The sequence below is a fragment of the Cupressus sempervirens genome, chromosome 9 (assembly GCF_028749045.1).
Source record: "Cupressus sempervirens isolate cs-2001-9-10 chromosome 9, ASM2874904v1, whole genome shotgun sequence".
NCBI classification, from domain to species: Eukaryota; Viridiplantae; Streptophyta; class Pinopsida; order Cupressales; family Cupressaceae; genus Cupressus; species Cupressus sempervirens.
In genome coordinates this window covers 684,925,101-684,942,195 of record NC_143126.1, presented here as the reverse complement: position 1 = coordinate 684,942,195, position 17,095 = coordinate 684,925,101, and the positions used below count along the sequence as shown (strand labels likewise).

The 17,095-nt window shown below is 38.1% G+C and overlaps 1 protein-coding gene across 1 annotated transcript in view; it reads left to right on the top strand.

Annotated features, from left to right (window-relative positions):
• APC7 (tetratricopeptide repeat (TPR)-containing protein) overlaps positions 1 to 17,095 on the top strand; it is a 316,090-nt gene that overhangs the window by 90,727 nt on the left and 208,268 nt on the right. The gene's annotated exons all lie outside the window — the stretch shown is intronic.

Here is a 17,095-nt window from a genome sequence, read left to right as displayed (position 1 = left end):
GGCTTAGTATGAAATGATTGATAAATATCTCATCGGCTTAGGATTCTCCAAGAATGAAGCCGATCGAAACTTATATTATAAAAGAGATAAAGATGATATGGTAATACTGATATTGTATGTTGATGATTTATTAATCACAGGTGATGATCATCTTATAGATCAGTGCAAGAAAGATCTAACTAGAAAATTTGAGATGAAAAACTTGGGGCTTCTCCATTACTTCCTAGGATTGGAAGTACTACAAAATTCTGAGAGTATCATACTTAATCAAGGAAAGTACACTTTAGATATTTTGAAGAAATTTGGAATGTGGAATTGGAAGTCTATGTCCTCTCAGATGGAGACCAATTTGCATAAACTTAAAGAAGCAGCTGTAGAATCACCTCCAATAGATTCTACTCTCTACAAACAGATGATTGGCTCCCTTATGTACCTAGTAAATACAAGACTTGATATTTGCTATGTTGTTCATGCCTTAAGTCAGTTTATGTGTGAACCTAAGGAGATTCACCTTGTTGCTGTTAAACACATTATGAGATAGTTGCAAGGCACTCTTAATTATGGACTCAAATATGAGAAAGTTTCTTTAGATTTGCATGGATTCACCGATTCAGATTGGGGTGGAAGTGTTAAGAACATGAAAGGCACTACAGGATGCTGTTTCAGTTTGAGATCAGCTATGATTTCATGGATATGTAGAAAGTAGTCTTCAGTAGCTCAGAGCTCCACAGAAGCCAAATACATTGCAGCAGCGATGGCCTCTCGAGAAGCAGTATGGTTGAGGAAGTTACTTGTGGGATTATTCATTGTGATAATCAGAGTTCCATCAAGCTGTCAGTGAATCCAGTCTTCCATGACAAATCCAAGCTTATTGAAATTCCTTACCATTATGTAAGAGATATAGTAGATAGGAATTTTGTAGCCATGAAGGAGATTCATCAACAAGTTAAGGATCATATACAAAGGAGCGTGGATTAATACAAGTAGAGAGCTAATGCAAAAAGGAGAGAAGTCCATTTCATGGATGGAGTTTTGGACTTAACCCGTCTTAGGAAAAAGAGATTTCCTTAAGGACAATATTCCAAGTTGTCGATGAAGAAGATAGGGCCTTGCGAGGTTGCTCACAAGTTTGGTGCCAATTCATGTGAAATTGAATTGCGAAGGGGGATTGGTATCTCACCTATATTTAATTTCTTTGGCTTGTACCCTTATAAAGGGGATGTTGTTATAGTGTAGGTTCACAAGCATAATCAGATGAGTAGTGGATTCAAGATCTTCCACCTAGCAGGTCTATGGAGTTGGAACACATACTTGATACAAAGGAACTCAATAATACTAGAAACATGATCTGCTTCCAGTACTTGGTCAAGTGGTAAGGTCTTACTTTGGGGGATACTTCTTGGATGTCTGAAGCTGATATTTTTAAGCATGGATACATAATTGCAGACTTTTTCTCAAGTGGAACTTGAGCTTTTCCCTTTCCTTGGGAGTATGATACAGGGGCACCCTCTCATGCAACTATGTCGAATATTTGTTTTTGGTCTTGTTTTGTAGTGTTTGATGTGAATAAGGTCATTTTGAGTAAATGTTGCAAAAATTGCTAAGTTGTTGTCAATGACAACTTCACACTTGTAATAAGAACTTTTATGAGAAGGTGTTGAAAGTTAGCTAGTGCTCGGTTGGAGGTTGTAAATTAACTATAATAGCATAAATATGCCTTGTACACATGGCCGACAGGGTTGGTAAATGTTGAAATGCAAATTCGAATAATATGTGAACAATTCTTTGTGTTTTTCTATAATTGTCTTGTTGTCACACGCCTTGTACGAATTGTACAGTGCATATAATGACTTGAGACCAATTGAAATTGAAAGCCATGTTAATCTACTTTCCAATGCAGTTGTCTCCATGTTACATCATAGTTGCACCCGTTTTGCTTAACTGATGCCAACGTCGATTGGCTATCCTAAAATAAGAAAGACATGATGAATTTTTTTTTGGGATTTCCTTGACGAGTAGAGGATTTATTCTTCTTCAAGTAACTACCACGTTACCTTCTGTCTGCTTTGACATTATCGGCCCCACATCAATATTCACTTATATTCCTCTCTTGTTTAACCAATGCTAGACAACTCTTACAAATTGCCGGACTAAGACTAGGTCACGATTCCATGACATTGGAATATGAAATGTCGGTCCATTCTCTAACAGACTCTGAGCATTCTTGAATTCTAAAATAATGAAGCTCTGGACTCTTGAATTATTCTATGCCCTGATAATTTTGTCTTCTATATAGGATTAATGCCTAATTAAACTTTCAACCCGACTAGGAAGAACTAGTTCATGGATACAAATATTTAATGAAGACCTCGACTACTAAATATTTGATGACATTTTGTCTTCCTCTACTAAATGAAAATTCCCGTGAAGATGCGTCCATGCAACATAGTTCACATTGCAATTTTATTCTAAGTAAATCATCCACTTAAGTCTTCACACGACAGAAAAAGGAAAGTCACCCATCGACTATCAAAGTATTTTAAAACAACATTCGAACATAAATTATAAGGTTGCCTTCTATTGTCCAATGAGAACACTATTTTTCCTTAATGGTAGTAAATGTAATGTTTGGGTTTCCAATTTGAAGATCGTTGATGATAAAATTTATAGATTCTCTCTTTTGAGCATATATTAAACTATACACCTCCAATGTTAACAAAATACTTTTATAATATCTATGCCAATATTATGAAGTTCAAATATCAATAAATACTAATTCTTGCACATGACAATATCTATAAAGGTTCCACAATGCTCTTTGACACATAAATCCTATATTTGACGTGGTACCAATAATAATATTTAAACAAGCTCCATAATTTCTTTTACAAGATACTAATTTGTAGAAGTGCACTTTATCGTTAGTGAGATAGCAAAATATTATTTTTATGTATCTCCGAAATAAGAATTTTCACAGCTGAAAATATCCTAATTCTTGTTGCTCATGAATATTACAGGCTGTAGGATACACTTCTCCGATAAACTTCTCTAGTTTTTTTTATTTTGCACAAACTCCACAGGATGGCAAGATTGTTGCTCTAATACCACTTTAACATCTCATTGGATATTGTTCAAAGTTGCCGAAAACTCCTCTGTCCCTCCTTGGGCGCGTGCATCCCCATATCCAAATATGGAAACGTATCCAATACTGCTCGGATACACATCGAATATTGTACCCATGTCTGCCTAATAAACTTGATTTTCGAACCATACCAAATACTATGGGATTTTTTTTTAATAGGTTTGAGGTAGATCTTACCTTAAATGTAAAAGAAAACTATCTCAAAGCAATTTAAAAACGAAGAAGGTATAACCAAAACCTCCACCGAATGAGAAAGACAAATAAAATGTTTTTCTATTTCAGCAACTCTTCTATGTTTAAATATTGTAAAGCATTAAATCTAACCTATAAATATTTATGTAGCATTTATGTGTCACTATTACTTTTGAAGTAATGAAGATCTCCTATAGTAACTTAGAAAACTATGTTAAATATATGTATATGTTTTATTTATTAATGTCGTGTCTAGCCGTAACCATATAGGGGGTCTTAAAAATGGCCGTATCCGTACCCAATACCGTATCTGTATTTGTATCCGTATTCGTACCCATGCAACTTTGATATTGTTCCCAAAAATTTCCAAATTTTTTCAGAAATACAAGCAGATAATTTTATGCAATAGAATACACGTAAATAACCAATAAACAATCATATAAATTACTTTAGAATTTGTTATTGCATTACAAACCAGCAATACAATAACATGCGTAAAAAATGTAATCCTAGAAACAATAACTGTTAGATTGGAGATTCATAGAAAAGAACTTGTAACACCAAATGTAAACTCTGATGTGAATCTGCCTCTTATGCTGAATCATGTTGGTGTTTGATCCGGCGAGTTGAGCCTGAAGGTTTCCGTCCTCAGGTTCTAAACATGAAGCTGAACACTTCACAGATTTCTCCAAGAGAGAACTCAAGACAAAAACAATATTCAAGCATATCTGAAAATGAATGAGACTTCTTGTTTTAATGCCTAAGAAGTGACCATTGCTATGTTCAAGATCATATTGTGATGTAGAAATTGCTATGTCTATAAGTCACAATTTGGATAAAGGAAGAATTTTATTATTCTTTGGGGTTTATCCTATGTTTTGGTAGATATTAACTTAGGATCATGTTGTGATATAGGAATACCAGTATTTATGAGTCACAATTTGGAAAAATGAAGAACTTAAATTATTCTTCTGATTTATCTTGTATATTATCACTAGTAGCAGTAATTTGTCATATCACAGGTTTAGTAATATGACATTGTATCATGTGTTCTATGATACCACATGCTAAGAAGATTCAAATAGATATAGAGTATCAATTATTTCTTGTTCATCTTTATTGATGTTGCTAGATATGATATCTCTCTGTATGATTATCAAGTTAGGAGGGAGAGTTAAATTTGTAACAATGATAATCTACAGGTCTGAGTGTGCAGACCGAACCTAATCTTCTCCTTAAGTATGGTATGAATGGCATTAAATATATTCCAATACACCTCTTGTGATAGGCCGTGACTTCTAAAGATTGTTTGATATTTAATGCTAACTTAACACATTGTGTTAGTTGCTGATTAATTGTTAACCATTCTTGCAAATCACCAATTTCTGGGAGAGAGTTTGTGCCGACTTGGGAAGGGACATGTTCCTTTGAGGGACATGCCCTTTAGTCATGATATTTAGGAAGGGTATTATTGTAGTTTGGGGACACAAATACATCAAGTCTGCTCCCTCAAGCAGTAATACCCAGTCGATTTATTACAGGTATAGTACATGAAGCTATCCCAATGTTCCTATATCTGGATTCTCTAGCACTAATTTACCATCACTTGGAACCTTGTCAGTACCACACCATCCTCCTAACCCCAATTTTCCATGACATCACTTGGAGACCTTCTGCAATGTCCCCATTTTTGGCAAGCTTTTGCAGATGATTGAGTGAGTTCATTATAGCGACTCTCGTGAGCTGACAGGGTGATTTGGGGGTCTTAGTGGTGGACTTCCTCTTTTTAGTAAGTCTAATTCAAACGGTTGCCATATTTGGTAGTGCATATTGTGACGCTAGTAGCTGGTCATTGCCTACAGTGGATTGGCTATTAATTGCATGGGCTCCTATTTATTTATTAATTGTTAAAGTTTCATTATTGTTATAGCACCTTGGTAAAGTGATTCCATTATATTCTATTATTTAATCTCCCTTACTGTTATTGTGTGTGGCTGGGAGTCATTATTATTACTGAGGAAATATTATTGTGTTGATGAATAAGATATATTGCAATTGCTATTTGTTTTGATATTATTGGTGAGGACCTCTCATTCTGTATCACATTGTACCTAAGATGTGATAAATGCCGAAGGAGTTCGATTGGAAGAGTGATTACATTGTTGCAAATTAACTATTGTACTTGCATTTGGGATTGGCACATTATGCATGAACAATGGGCTGCCGTCCATATTATGGGGCAGCAATTTGATCTTCATTGGTCTACTGGTGCTTATAGGCAACAAACATCACACAAAAAGAGGTGCGATCTATTTAGAGATTTCGCATCACTGAATTTTGAGCCTACAATCAAGCTACAAAGTCCAGCGTCCAAGATAATTGCCAACGATTTACCTATCTTTCTTTGCGATTAGCCACTGGAACTTGCGATTAGAATTCCAGGGCCTGCAATTATTATCTAGGGTTCTGCGACTGCTTATAGAGGTCCCTTGTCTACTAGTGATACCATTCTCTCCTTGAGTTGTTGGTAGACTGACATCATTTCGGAGGGTTGCGACCTGTGCATCTATCCAGGTTCTATGTCCCTTGATTTTAATAAATGAATAGTAATTTGTAATTGCATTTTGAGCAACTCTAAATGATATAAGGAATTGTTTAGTGGTTAATCATTAAATTGGTACCATTGTTTAGCTAGTAGAATTTCAGCAAGGAATTGAAATTGAATATACATGATTTCTATCTGGAAATCATAAATTGTGGATTAATTCAGATTAGAGCAATTTACCCATACATTTTATAGCACGAATTGGTATCTGAGGTTGCTTGCCAAGTGTCTGACAAAATGACGAACCTTTGAATTGTGAAAAAATTGATGTTTTATTAAGCTATAACCAGATAGGTTTATTACATTGGTATCGACATGGTTTCCTACCAGCTTGCAGGAATTGGGTTTAAATTTATTTGATTTGTGATTTATTTGTTCAAGAGTTACTAGCACTTGATTATGTTTGACATTCAACAGTTATGGATGGTGACAAGAGGTTTGGTATCATTATAACTGTAGATGTCGCACTTCTCCACCTAGAGATGATCATCTTGAGATTCAGTTATGGATGGTGACAAGAGGTTTGGTATCATTATAACTGTAGATGTCACACTTCTCCACCTAGAGATGATCATCTTGAGATTCAGTTCTGTATAGTGGGCGACGATGGAGTAGGTAGTTCGAATGGTTTTGCTTGTACAAGTTATAGGGATGTTGACATAGGTTTTGAGGTAGATAGAGAGGTTCGGGTGACATTTCGGGGCTTGGCAGTTGGGCATAACGAGATGACATGTGTGTTGATACAACTTTTTGACACTTTGCAACTTTTAGCACTTCCTTGGGGACGGAGTAGAGAGAAGGCTTAAGATGTTTCTGTTGGTTCTCATAGATCTCGAGATGGTGATTGATACATTGATGGAGATCGGGTTTGAGTTAAGGATCGAGGCAAGTTCATTGAAAGAGATGATAGACAAACTGGCACATATGATTGGCTGCAAAGGTCCACGCTTTTGAGACCCGAGGTGGATGTGGTCAATGTTGAGCTTGATGCCGCTCCTTTTGCTTATGACGCGATGGCACACTTTGTGGAGTGTGATGCTTTACCGTAGGCAATAAAGGAACATTTGAATTCTGATAGGTTCTTGACTCAGAAGCGAGAGCATTCTAGAGTGAGGCCACCACTTGAGAGATAAAGGCCTCAACAGACTGATATGAGAGAGTTTGCCAGTAAGATGACATTGGAATACTTTGATGGTAGTAGGAAAGTTACAACTCGATATTGGGTCCATAAGCTCGACACTGATTTGGCTCTGCGTCCTGTTTTTGAGGTTGACGCTATTAGGTTTGGAGTGCTGCATTTGGATGAAGCATCCATGATTGGTGGTAACATGGGTTAGTTTCGTTGCGGCACGAGCATATCATTTCCCATCAAGAGTGTGGATTGACTGATCGAAATATTTGATATGAAGGATATGGAGGATCCAAAGCTGTATTTCTGTAAGTTGGCTTAGCTGAAGCAATTTGGTTGATTAGAGAGTTACATCAATGAGTTCCAAAGGCTCTCAGTTATGGTCTATGATATCTCCGAGTACAAACGAGTGATTTTATTTATGGAGGGATTGGTTGAGCCACTCCTTGTATGGGTGAAGTCATTGGACCCATCTTCTTTACAGGAGGCGTTGAGGAAGGCATGAGACTTAGAGTCATCTTCTCGAAGCAAGGTTGCATTGAAATGTTTTGTTCCTCCACCTATTGATGAGGAGTCCTTGCTAGTTGTTGAGCACAAGGGGAAGTCAATGGGGAAGTTTGATGATACATCCAGAGAGGACTCGAGGAGACAGCTTTGTGTTTTATGCAAAGGGCCCTCCTCTAAAGGTCATACTTGTGCTTTGAGGTTGAAGAGAACAACAAACCGTGGCATGTGGCTTTATATTGATATTGTTGAGGGAGATTCATCACACCAACCAGAGGATGACGATGGGGATAGTCATAGTAGCAGGAGAGTTTATATCGTGATGAGTGTCTACAATCTTGTATTTGACTCACATGTTTAGGATTTCAATCTGTTGCAGAGTTGGTCTATGCCTAAGGTGGATGGCTTACAGGATGATTGGGTAGGTACAGTGAACGAGAGTATGCTGAGATCTCCTATGGACTTCTCTTCTACTGATGTCTAGACTTCTCCATAATCAACATAGGTGTTGGGTGCCATGTTGCAGGTCATGTTATTGGTTCCCATGATGTTAATGATGTGCAATTGGTTCAGTGATGATAGGGTGTCACATGCTTCGTATGGGATCTTGGTGGAGGCTTCATTGTGATGATAGGGTATCACCATTTTTGGCAAGCTTTTCCAAATGATTGAGTCAGTTCATTATAGTGATCGTCGTGAGTTGATAGGGTGATTTGGGAGTTTTTGTGCTAGACTTACTATTTTTGGTAAGTCTAATTCAGGTAGCTTCCATCTTTGGCAGTGTAGATGTTGGTGCTGGCAGTTGGTCATCGCCTGTAGTGGATTGGGCTATTAATTATTACAATAATAGATAAGACGTCTATTATTAGTTAATGGTTATCTTGTAAATATCTTTAGCTTTAGTTTGCTTTCGTTTTTTGCTTATCCTGGAATAGAATGTTTCTATTCTTTACGATCGTTTCCTAAGGAAACAACGTCTCTTCCTTTTGTATAAATTGACCTTTCGGTCTCTGTTATTAATAAGCAAGTATTTACCAATTACCTTGTAATATGGTATCAGGGCTAAATACTTAAATTTTTTCGGAAAAATTTATAATTTCTTCTTGAAATTATTTGTTTAAATTTTTCCAAAATTATTTCATCTAATTTCTCCAAAACCCACCTAGGGTTTTTCTGCTTGGAGAAATTTTCGAATTACGGGTCTGCAAATCGCGTGGAAATCGTGGCCATTTTTTGAAGACTCGCGTTTTTTGGGTGAAAATCTGCATGTTTCTGTATCAAATCTTCATGCCCTTAGCCGTCTCAGTCTGACATCGTGCTCTGGGAAGCAGATTTGACCATTTTTCATCAAGAAATCTGAAGTTTTTTCAAGTTTTTTTCAGCTAGGGCCGTTTTTTTTCGAAACCCTAATTTTTGGGGTCGAAAAAAAATTTTGTTTGCAGATTCTTGGTGGGTTTTTCGAGAGCCCAACTGGTTTGTCGTCCTTTTTTTCTGGGTGCCTCAATTTTCGAGCCAGCGGATTCAAAAAATGACAGCAGATTCCTTTTGGTTCATTCTCTGATTCTTCTGGGTCTTTCGTATTTTTGCCTCGAAGAACGTGCCTTCATAGATTTTGACAGTTTTTCATTGAAAAACGTGCCATGGCATCTCTGACAAATATTCTGCTCGAGCATAATTCCAAATTCAATGGTCGCAATTATGGAACCTGGAAGCAGCGCATCATCGCAATCTTCGAATATCGAAACACCGATCAACTTGTTCTGGGTGTTAAGCAGCGTCCGACTTCTCCGGGTCCTGATCAAGATACATGGGATCTGAACAATCGAGAGGCAGTAATGCTTCTCAAACTCTCCGTAGCTGATGACCAGCTTTCTCAAATTCCATCCGGCAAGACAGCGGCCGAAATCTGGACACATCTAAAAGGTCTTCATGAGACTTCTGACAAGAGCAGAGCCTTCTTTCTGAAAAACACTCTGTTTTCTATTGTCATGGATGAGCGCACCTCGCTCAAGGCACACCTGAATCGGATTCAAGAAATCCGTGATCAGTTACTTGCCATCGGTCGCAAGATGGAGGAAGAGGATATTGTGGTAATCACTCTTCGGAGTTTACCAAATTCCTATGAGCATTTTATCGAGACTCTCAACATCACATCTACTGGTGTTGATCTAAAGTTCACTGATCTTTGCACCCTGCTACTTCAGCAAGATCGGTGGAAACAACAGTTAGCTGCCCAGTCTAAGCAATCAGGTTCGCAACCCAAAGCGAACAGTGCAGAGCACACTGAGTAGGTGGAATCTGCCTTTTATGCCTTCATGGCTAAAAGACCCGCAGATCATGTACAGTCATCTACCTGGTACATTGATTCAGGTGCCTCTCGACATTTTACTCACCGCAGAGACTGGTTTACTGACTACCAGCCTTATTCAGATTCTGTTATCTTTGGTGGTGGAGAAGAGTACACGGTTGTTGGTAAAGGCAACATTCAAATTCAGTCTATTGGGAGGAAGCTCATATTCCTTGATGTGTACTACGTTCCAGGGATGGAACTAAATCTACTCTCGGTCAGTCAGTTGCTGCGACATTCTCCACACTTGGCAGTCACCTTCAGTTCACATTAGTGCACCATCACTGATCGGGCGACTAAGTCTACTGTTGCAGTTGGTCTTGAGGATCATGGTCTTTTCAGACTTACTGATTCTGGTGATTCTCAGGACTTAGCTATGGCTGCTCGGCGATCTTCCATCAGCTCACTTTGGCATCAGCGATATGGGCACTTAAATGTGCATTATCTCTCACAACTTGCTCGGGATGAGCTTGTTCTTGGTTTGCTAGAGATTCAAACCCAACACCTTGGAGTTTGTGACGCATGTTAGGCTGGGAAGCAACATCGCACACCTTTCCCCAGTGGCGATTCTTGGCGAGCTTCTCAAGTACTTCAGCTTGTTCATGCTGATATCTGCGGCCCTATGGCCACTCCTTCTGTTCTTGGATACAGGTATTTTCTGTTGTTTGTAGATGATTTCAGTAGAAAAATGTGGGTGTATTTCCTTAAAAAGAAATCCGATGCATTTATTGTATTTCAGAAGTTTAAACCCTTAGTTGAAAAAGAGTCTGGGAAATCTATTATTACTCTTAGATTAGACAATGGGGGGGAATTTTGTTCTAATGTTTTCTCCAGCTTCTTGGATACACATGGCATCCAACGCCAGTTCACCACACCCCACACGCCACAACAGAACAGTGTAGTTGAACGTCGGAACAGGACAATCACCGAGATGGCTCGTTCCATGCTCGAACACAGACATGTTCCGAAGCGTTTTTGGGCAGAAGCAGTTAACACTGCAGTTTATCTGTTGAACTGGTCACCCACAGTGGCGGTCAAAGGTAAAACTCCGGAAGAGGCCTGGTCAGGTCGCAAGCCTAGAATCAGTCACCTGAAGGTTTTTGGCTCTCTTGCTTTTGTTTGGATCCCTGATGCTTCACGCACCAAGTTGGATGCCAAGAGTCAGAAACTAATGCTTGCTGGATATAGCAGTCTTCACAAAGCCTACCGCCTTATTGATATTGAGACGAGATATTGATGTTGAGACATCTCGTCTTATATACAGCCGCGATGTACTCTTTGATGAGCAACGAGGACCATTCATGCCTATTTCTCCTGTTCCTGATCCTGCAGTCCAACCTATGCAGGTTCATGATTTGGGAGTTCGGCTTCCATTAGGTCCACCTGATGGGATGGCTCCAGTAGCTCCTACAACTCCAGTCCTGGCAGTGATACCTGTACAGCCACCTCCGGCTTCTCCTGCAGGATCACCTCGTTTTGAAGATGCTTCACCTGAGTTTGAACCATATTCTTCTGATCAGGATCCTGCTGATCAAGCATCTCCTAGTACTACTGTTGGTCATTCTCCTCTCCGACCTAAGTGGTGGGCTAAGACACTTGCTGATCTTCATGATGATGAGCTCATTGATGGGAGAACTACTCGGAAAAAGAGCAAAACTATAGATTCTGTTAACTTTTCTCTTATGGCCAACATTCACAGTGTGTTTGAACCTCAAACATATTTCGAGGCTAAAGGAATTCCAGAGTGGGAACAAGCCATGCAATCTGAACACCAGAGCCTGCTGAAGAACAACACTTGGGTCCTTTCTGATCTTCCCCCAGGGAAGAAACCCATTAGCTGCAAATGGGTCTACAAAATCAAATACAAATCAGATGGTACTTTGGATAAGTACAAAGCTCGTTTAGTGGCAAAGGGCTTTTCTTAGCGTCAGGGCATTGATTATGAGGAGACCTTTGCTCCTACTGCAAAGATGAGCACCATCAGATTAGTCTTAGCCATGGCAGCAAAGTTTGGCTGGAAGGTCCATCAGATGGACGTAAAGAGTGCTTTCCTGAATGGTGATCTCCATGAAGAGGTCTACATGACGCAGCCTCCTGGTTTCAAGGTTGCTGGTAAAGACCATTAGGTTCTCAGATTGGTAAAAGCTCTCTATGGTTTGAAGCAGGCCCCTCGGGCATGGTATATCAAGATTGATACGTACCTCAGTGATCAAGGCTTCAAGAGGAGTTCTTCAGACTCAAATCTGTACATCAAGACTACTGAAAGTGACATCATCCTTCTGGTTATCTATTTGGATGATCTGATCATCACTGGCAGTTCGACATCTTTGATTCAGGGAATCAAACAACACTTATGCCAGTCTTTTGATATGACTGACCTTGGGCTCATGCATTATTGCTTAGGTGTTGAAGTTTGGCAACAGTCTTCTGGTATATTCATCTCTCAGTCCAAATATGTCAGAGCCTTGTTAGACAAATTCCGAATGCAGAATTGCAAACCTGCATCTACACCTATGGAGAAAGGTCTCAAGTTATCAGCCAAGTCTGATTCTCCTTCCGTTGATGATACTACGTATAGGCAACTAGTAGGCAGGCTCATCTACCTATCTGCTACTAGGCCTGATATCGGCTTTGCAGTCAGCTATATTTCACGCTTTATGACAGCTCTTAAGGCTGATCATTGGATGGCAGCAAAGCGTGTGCTTCGTTATGTGAAGGGCACTTCTGATTATGGACTTCTGTATTCTGGGAGTTCTAATCCTAAACTCAGTGGGTTCACAGATTCAGATTGGGCAGGCTCTGTTGATGATAAAAAGTCAACATCTGGATATGTGTTCAGCTTGGGATCCGGTGCAGTCACATGGACCAGCAAGAAGCAGTAGGCAGTGTCTCTCTCTTCTACAGAGGCTGAATATGGAGGGACTGTTAAGGCAGGATGTGAAGCTGTCTGGCTTCGTCGGATGCTCGGGGATATGCAGATGTCACCAGCAGGACCGACTACTCTGTTTGTTGATAATGAAGGCGTTATCAAGTTAGCACGGAATCCAGTCTTCCATGAACGAACCAAGCATGTGCATGTTCATTGTCATTACATACGACAGTTGGTTGAAGACGGGACTATAGATCTGCAGTATGTTCCTACCTTAGATCAGACTGCAGACATTCTCACCAAGCCTCTTGGTCCTGATAAGTTTGTCAAATTCAGAGGACAACTTGGTGTGTTAGATAGATTAACCTTTAAGGGAGGGTATTACAATAATAGATAAGACGTCTATTATTAGTTAATGGTTATCTTGTAAATATCTTTAGCTTTAGTTTGCTTTCGTTTTTTGCTTTCTCTGGAATAGAATGTTTCTATTCTTTACGATCGTTTCCTAAGGAAACATCGTCTCTTCCTTTTGTATAAATTGACCTTTCAGTCTCTGTTATTAATAAGCAAGTATTTACCAATTACCTTGTAATATTAATTGCATGGGCCCCTATTTATTAATTAATTATTAAAGTTTCATTGTTATAATAGCACCTTATTATAATAATTTTATAAAATGATGTTGTATTGGCGAAGCTTCTGAAGTGAAGTTGCATTTGGGCAACTTTGTACTGACGGGGATTATAAATATGAGCTCATTTTGACGGAAAAAGCATTCGAATTTCTATTTTACTTTTATTGCCTGTAATAAGTTATTTGATTGACTTGCTGAAGTATAAGGGTTTTTAAAGCTGTTTATGAATCTTTATAAAGTGATTCTGTTATATTTTGGTTATTTAATCTCCCTTATTGTTATTGTCTGTGGCTTGGAGTCATTATTATTACTGAGGAAATATTACTTTGTTGATGAATAAGATATATTGCAATTGCTACTTGTTTTGATATTACTGGTGAGGACCTCTCATTTTTGTACCTGAGATGTGATAAATGCTGAAGGAGTTTGACTGGAATTAGAGTGATTACATTGCTGCAAATTAATTATGGTACCTGTGTTTGGGATTGGAACAAATTGTGCGTAAGTAGTGGGCTGCCTTTTTATATTCTGGGGCAGTGATATGATCTACATTGGTCTGCTGGTGCAAATAGACAGCATAGCATCACACAAAAAGAGCTGTGAACTATTTAGAGATCTGGCATCACCGAATTTAGGGCATACAATCAACCTACAGGGTCCAACGTCCAAGATAACTGCCAGCAATTTACCTATCTTGCCTTGTGATTTTCCACAAGAACTTGTGATTTGAAGTCCAGGGCCTGCAATTTATTATCCAGGGGACTATGACTTCTTACAAAGGTCCCGTGTCTGCTAGGGAGCTTGTAAAAATATCATTTCAGGGACGCGTTTGAGTTTTTGGTAGATTGGCATCATTCCAGAGGGCTACGACCTGTGCATCTATCCAGCTTCTCCGTCCCTTAATTTTAATGAATTGATTGTAATTTGTAATTGCATTTTTAGCAACAATGAATGATAGAAGGAATTGTTTAGTGGTTAATCATTAAACTATTTAGCTTGCAGAATTTATGTAAGGAATTGGAATTGTACATATATGATTTTTATCTGGAAATACATAAATTGTTGATTAATTCAGATTAGAGCAATTTACCCATACGTTCCATAGCACGAATTGTTATCAGAGGTTTTAGTTCACTCGATAGAGCCAGAAAGAATAGCGTGTTTTCTGTTTCTTTGACTTCAGCCATGTTGATAGGATTTTTCTTCCTTTTTGGACAATACATGTGAGCGTGCCCAAATTTGTCACATTTGTAAAATTGAACTTTTAATAGATCTCTTTTCTTGTAGTTTGTATTTTTCCTTTCTTCCTCTTGAATTTACGCTTCTTATCATTTGATTTTGCATGTAATGCTTGAATCTCTTCCTCTTTATTAGGGATGATACCTCTTGAAATTAGTTGAGACTCTTCTTCAGTACAGTCGTTCTTGAGTTGATTGAATTTAGGTAGTGAAGGTTGACTAATGCATTGGATAAAAGATTCCAAAGAGATTGGTAGTCCTCTAAGAGCTATTGGCGATAGTTCCAAGTCTTCTACATTATTTCCAGTAGTGGAGAGTTGGTCTCTCAATTCGGAAATTCTCAGGAAATAGGATAAAATTGTTTTTCCTTTGTTCATTTTGATGTTTATGAGTTGCTGTTTTAAGGTAAGCAATCTGCTTGCATTGTTGATCTTATATGTATTTTGGATGATCTTAAATACTTCATAAGCAGATGTCAGTCTTGATATGGATGGAAGAATGTGGTCTTTAACAACATCAATGATTATTTTCTTAGCCTTGTTGTTATGTCTTTTCCATTTTGTCTTCTCTGGTTCATTTTCGGCTATCTTCCTCTCTTCTTCTATGAATGAATCCAGTTCAAGTTCTTGAAGTAATGCTAGAAGTCGAATTTTCCATGAGACAAAGTTTGAAGCGCCTTCGAGTCTATCCTCAACTCTAACACCGTTCACATTCATTTCTCCTTTTTTTCGATTCTGAGTATAAATTTGATATTTTGATTCAAGATTTCTCTCTCTTACTTAGATTTCTCTACCACCGAGGCTCTGATACCATGTTAAGGAATGTGAGATCCTATGGAAGAGTATTCTGATCGCTAATTCTCTGACATTTATGTAACTATTAACCTTATTAGATATCTTGAACGATTAGCACAGTTACTGATTTATCTTCTACGATAACAATGCAGGGTGTCTACGTCCCTTGCAAGATAACTGAGTATGGAGATAATCCCTGTTTTCAATGCTTATCAGTCTGTAGTAGATCGTAGTCTATGGTGAATGTATTCTATCTGCAGAAAATCACAGATTAGAGTGCTTAATATATAAGTATGCAGATCGCAGTTGCTTGAGATAATAACATGTATGTGTTGGATGCTTTCTCTCAATCATTGGATCAATATATATATATATATGCAGATTGCAGTTGCTTGAGATAATAACATGTATGTGTTGGATGCTTTCTCTCAATCATTGGATCAATATATATATATATATATATATATATATGAGAACAAAGGGTCATGTCGATGTAGAGACATTACCCTACGTGGCATGAGCCACGTAGGGTCATCTCCCTACATGTACGTGACTCAGGGCATAAGCAAATATTATTCTAAGCCATTTCTTGAGCGCACTGTGCATGTGCAGACCCAATCACAGGGCAACATATATACTGTTACATAATCATGGCAATGGTTCAATCGATGATGAACATTACTATTACCATGGTCGCATCTTTGCAGTGCTAGGGATCTCCATTGATGAGACTGATCACAAAGATAGATGTTTGATCTGGGCAATGCAATATATTAGTGTGGAGATCAATTAATTGGTTCTGATTTATGTGTCTATATATAGATATATGTATATATGTATGTATGTATATGTATATGTATATGTATGTACTCTCATGCATATGCTGATGTTCACTGATCAGGTCCGATTGATACTACATTTCAACATCATGAAAGAGACAAATTATTTTGCTGGCGAAATTTAATTTTCCATTTCTTTTCATCTGGCACATTCCCCTTTTTTCAAAAAATATTGACCAAGTCAAATGCCATTGTTTCTCATATGCCCGATGAAGAACATATACTACACACCCTTCTATTTGATAATGATTATTTTAAGACGAGGTATTGAGGGAGGACATAAGAATAACCTGGCCAAGGAAATGTTGCTGAAACTTCATTGATGGATTGACCAATGTTAGACATTGGCCATTCATTGATTTTATAATTACATTTGTAGCCATCTATTAATTTCTTAGAGCTCTGTGTTTTGACAGTTTTAGGATGTATATTTCTATTTTCAGATTTCCGTAAAATTTCCATATTTTTATAATTGAACTTGAAATCTCTCAACGTTTTACACAACTATGCATAGAGGATGTATGAATTAGTTGGAGTGAGGGGTGAAATAAAAACTACACCTTTGTAATGAAAATGGGATAGCTTAATGTCTAGCAAGGCAACAATAATTGTCTATTTTCTTGATGTGGTGTCAAAGCTTAAATGGAAGACAGGGTATACTTTTTCAGTTTGGACTACATTGGATGTGTAGATTATGTACTCTTCTGGCCGATTTTGAGTTAAGGAATTTTCCTTGAGGAAAAAGACATATATTTGAAGTTAAAGGGTCTACCTTAATCTGCGTTTCTTGATTACATGTGTG